General features: G+C 41.9%; 1 protein-coding gene across 6 annotated transcripts in view; it reads left to right on the top strand.

Annotated features, from left to right (window-relative positions):
- The window catches only part of Mybpc1 (myosin binding protein C, slow type), a 99,501-nt gene that overhangs the window by 8,821 nt on the left and 85,341 nt on the right, over positions 1–5,339 (top strand). The window lies entirely within an intron of this gene.

Genomic DNA, 5,339 nt, shown 5'->3' with positions numbered 1-5,339 from the left:
GTTAAGAGCACTGGCTGTTCTTGCAGAGGACCCGGGTTCAACTCCCAGCACCCACATGGCAGCTAACAACTGTCTGTAACTCCAGATCGAGGGGAATTCGATGCCCTCTTCTGACCTCTACAGGCATTGCATGACACAGGTGCAAGCAAGCAATACACTCAGATACATAAAATAATAAATAAAATAAAAGTCTCTACATTATAGAATAAAGCACAGTTGGAGTCAGCTTGTGGCACAGCCTGTAACTCTAGCACTTGGGAAATGGAAGCAGGGAGGTCAAGAGTTCAAGGCCATCCTCAGCTACATATGAGGTCAGCCTGGACTACATGAAACCATGTCTCAAAAAACAAAAATAAATAAATAAAGCACAATGGATACAATTACTTTGTCTATTGGGTATCGTAGAATATGATATCCTGAGAATCTAAATTACTGTGTCAAATGGGATCATATTGATATATGTATTTGGAATTAATGTCAAATTATTAATAGTGTTCCTGTTGTAGCCCTTGCTAGAAGGTCGCTGTTTATTATTCTATCCATCAGTGGGTGAAACTGGGCCCACCACATACACATCTTTGTGCTTATGGACCGCACATGGGGTAATTCATCTGGCTGCAGAAAGCTGAGTGCAACCTTAAGAACAGCCAGCATTTAAGAAGACGTTCATTTTCTAGGCACTTACAGGGTCAGCACTCAAAGGTGAGCACCTCCTTAGAAGCTGCTCCCTAGTCAGCTGGCTTGACTGCCTAGCTCCATGTAGGGCCTGGGCTTATTGAAGACTTAGGTAAAGTGCAGGGACCTTGAGGAACTTGATACAAATGCATTTTCCTCCTCAGCAGCCCCTGGAATTTGCAGGTCAGCAGCTTTTACCTGGATAAGTAAGCTGCTAAGTAGCTGAATTTAGGGGTTTTGTTTTTGTTTCTGTTTTTGTTTTTTGCTTTTGATCGTTTTGAGACAGTATCTCCTTGTAACCCCAGCTAGCTTGGAACTCACTATGTAGACCAGGCTGGCCTTGAACTCACAGAGATCTGCCTGCCTCTGCCTCCCGAGTGCTGGGATTAAAGGCGTGCACCACCATGCCTGGCTAAATAGCTGAATTTCGATAGAGGAGGCAGCATTGGCAATATTCCTCCTTTGTTCCTATTATTGTATATATAGGAAAACAAGTTATTTTCTCCAAAGTCAATTTACAATTTTTATTTTGACTGCTTCATTCACTTTATCAATCAAAGCTCCAAGCTGCAAATAAAGTATATAGCATGAACTTACTCATATTAAAAAGAGAACACAAAAATTATTATTTTCACTCATATATATATATTGCATATGTTCGTATATACTTACATGTGTAAGGCAGGAGCTTGCGTTTAGGCTTAAGTGATCATTTCACCTCAATTTCAGAAATGGCTGGGGCTACAGGCACATGCTCCACTCTTAGTTACTGAAGACAGGAACAGTGTTTGCCATTATTTTAGAGGAAATTAGAATTGAAAGATGTTTCAAATGTAACACTATACAAGCATGGAGCCTATGAATGTTGATGTTGTTACATGCCATGTACCCTCTGGAAAACCTCACTATGTACTTCTCTGAGAACATGAGTGGAAAAGCAAATAAAGCCTTAACATTACAAAAAGGATTCTCACCTTGTGTACTCCCTAAGAGTCTTGAGGATTCAGGAATCCCTGAACATACTTTTGAGAATTATTATTACAAATCAAGTATTTGTTAACTTTTGGTGACAATAATAATTAACACAGTCAAAAGTTCCCTGTGTTATGAATGTCTCCACACAAGCTGTATTTTTCTAAAGGCTTATTATTCTTATTCTATGTGCCCGAGTGTATTGTCTACATGTATGTAAGTGCACCCATGCAGTGCATGCAATACCCGTGGAGGTCAGAAGAGGATGTTGGATCCCCTGGAACTGGAGTTATGGATGATTGTTAGTTGCCATGTGGCTTCTGGGAACCAAACCCAGGGCCTCTGCAAAAGCAGCCAGTGCTTTTAATTACTGAGCCATCTCTCCAGCCCCACAAACCATACTTTATATTAGGGCTCTTTCCACTTCCCTGTTGTCCAGGTAGATGAGGGTCTAGACTGGAGCAAGTACATAGTGTCAAAGCTACTATCAACAAAGAAAAGCCCTTGCAGTGTTTGTTCACTGCCTTTTTAATCTAAAAAATAATTTGCTATGTTACCAAAATGACAGTTGGCTCTGTGGGTGAAGGTGCTTGATGTCAAGCCTAAGGACCTGAGTTTGATACCTGGGACACACATTGGGGAAGGAGAGAATTAACTCCTATCGTTTGACCTCCATACAAGCACCACAGTATGCGTGCGCACACAAGTGTGCTTGCACACATGCACACACACACACACACACACACAAGTAAGTACATGTTTAAAGAAAGAGAGAATAAGAAATAATAATTAGATCTGAGTGTGCTGGCCCACTCTTGTAATCCCAGTACTCTGGAGGGAAGATATTGAGACTAGCCTAGGCTACATTGTGAGTACCATCTCAAAAATTAATAAAACATTAATAAGCTATTCTCTCTTCAAGCTCAACTACAAAAAGATGGGTCTAGAATATTCATTTTTCAAAATTTTCTTCTCAAAGTGACAGAATGAAAAGCCATAAAAGGCCTATGATCATGACATTCAGTGGCAAGAGCTTTCACTACATGTTCTTCCTGCCTTTTCTCTGTATAATATGTTCACATGGCATAATTAATTATGCCTTCCATGTCATTAAAAAATTAAATGAAATTACACCTAAGGGTCCATAGAATATTTTAAATGATGAAGTACTGTTTTAACACATAATAATGCATAATACAATAATGTAATGATAGTATTATGATGTAATATAAAACAATTTTAGGGCCAGTTAGATGGCTCAACCATAAAGGGACTTCCTGCCAAGTCTGACAATCTGAGCTGAGTTTAGTTCCTGGGACCCACAGGATAGGAGAGAACTGACTCCCTTAAATTGTGCTCTGACCTTCACACACGTGAGTCTATGGAAAAGAAGGAACTGAGTTATGTCATTTTGGTGGACCAACAGAAATATAGAAAAAAGGCTTAATACCTTCCTGGGAGTTAAAGTTTTTTCCCTCTTTAAGCTACTGCACACAGAACCCTTGACATTGAGAGTGGAAATGGCTTCCACTGGAGACAGCAGCACCATTTATGGAGTCCCTGGGTTACCAGTATTTCAGCAGCAGCTGAAGGCCACGTATGAGGCTATTTCATTGCTGCCACCAGTGCCCGTCAATTAGAATGCCTGGGCACAAGCTGTGCATGCCATTGGTGGCATACCTGTGCTTTTTACAGTAGGTGATCATAGGAAAAATCCACCATAAATAGACCAAGCATTTGAAAGCATTTCAGCATTGCACAGGAAGAGAAAGTCTATACCTATGAATTAGAAAGGATCAAAGACCAGCCGCTCTGGCCAGGGAAGGAAGAGGCTAGCTTTAGGGGGAAGGAAGAGGCTAGCTTTAGGGGCTGCTTCAGAATCCAGTTCATTTTTTATGTTGTCCACTAAGACATTTGCTTGGGCTTCTCCCCCCACCCCCCGCCCTCCTCCTCTTGTTTGATCACCTTCTTCAGCAACTTATATAATCCTGATTTTATTTATTTATTTATTTATTTTGGTCTTTTTGAGACAGGGTCTCCCTGTAACTCCAGCCTGGAACTCACTACGTAGACCAGGGTGGCCTTGAATTCACAGAAATCTGTCTGCCTCTGCCTCCTGAGGGCTGGGATTATTAAAGGTGTGCACCACCACGACCCACTTGATTTTTTTTTTTAACACCATCCTATTGATATGTTTTCTAGTAATGGGAGATATAAAGAGAGAGGACAAAAAAAAAGCCCAATTTATTCAACTAGCACACAAGCCCCACACCTTGTCCTTTAGCTTTTAAGTATGGCCAAATTTAGCAGCATTTTGCCTCGGTCAGTCTCTTTCTGCTTAAGATTTAAAGAGCTTACCAAAGAGGTGCCTCCCACCACCACTCATCAAACCTGGCTGACAACATAGCTACTAGGACTGACTGAGGGTGATCTGCTTAGAGATTGGTGAGGCAAGTTCTTTGACTCTACTTGCTTTTCCCGTCCAGTCCATATTTTAAAAGGCGGAAGAGTCCTTAGAAAGGCGAGGGGCATATGGTCCCTGGGAGCCAAACTCCAGCCCTAGTGGCTCTCTTGCCCTTGGTGAGAAATGTAAAACGTGTTGACAGTAAGATGAAATGTAAATGATGGGTTTGGGTGGATGCCTCAGAGCCTCAGCCAGCAGGAGGGAGACCAATGGGAGACATAGCGTTCTCTGTGGGTAACACAGCTGAAGAAAGCTACCCATGGAGCACCAGGGGACAGTTCTTGATTTCTTGGCAGTGAGAAGAAGGGGCTTTTGTGCGGATAGGAACAGCCTGCCAGTCGGCTATATTTATGAAGCACCTGCTGTGTGGAACTTGAAAGGGAAGAGGAGACAGGCCTTGTCCTCAAGAAGCTTGTGACCAAAGGGAGAAGAAACAGCTTCAGTACTGTAAAAGCTTTAGCATTCACAACCATTTACGAAATGGGGAAAGGAACAGGTGACCTTTAGGGTCTGGCCTGAGCCTTGTCACTCAGGGTGCAGGCTGTGGACTCGCAGCACCAGCACTGTCTACAAGCCTATTAGAAAAGCAGAACTTGGCACTGACCTCCAGAGTGAGTCAGTGGTTGCATTGGATCCTAGCCACACAGTTTCTGAAGCTCTAGGTTTCATGGAAGATACAAGTCTTGAGTGTTATAAGAGGGAAGAGTGACTCAGAAAGGTGACAAAACCTACAGAAAGGGACAAATCATTTATCTGTGAGTTCCTTAAACTCTTGACCTCTCTGCTTCCATTTCCCAAGTGCTAGAGTTACAGGCTGTGCCACAAGCCGGCTCCAACTGTGCTTCATTCTAGAATGTAGAGACTTTTATTTTATTTATTATTTTATGTATCTGAGTGTATTGCTTGCTTGTATGTAAGTGCACCTGTGTCATGCAATGCCTGTAGAGGTCAGAAGAGGGCATCGAATTCCCCTGGATCTGGAGTTACAGACAGTTGTTGGTTGAAATAATGTTACCAGGTTCTAGAACAAAGTGAACAGACAATCCAGCTATTTAAAATGTTTTACTCAGTGTAGTCCATGTTTATTTACTGTGACCAAATGTTGCTGAAGACTGTGCTCTAAGGGTCTGAATAGAGGAAGTCTAATTGTGTAACAGTTCTGTAGATTTTCAGTGACTCATGGTTCAGCTTGATGGGAGTTCCTAAATCCAAAGTTTTTTTTTTTGTC

The sequence above is a fragment of the Nannospalax galili genome, unplaced genomic scaffold (genome assembly GCF_000622305.1).
Source record: "Nannospalax galili isolate Female #2095 unplaced genomic scaffold, S.galili_v1.0 scaffold415, whole genome shotgun sequence".
NCBI lineage: Eukaryota > Metazoa > Chordata > Mammalia > Rodentia > Spalacidae > Nannospalax > Nannospalax galili.
The sequence above is the reverse complement of the archived record's forward strand: the minus strand, read 5'-3'. Positions and strand labels throughout refer to the sequence as shown.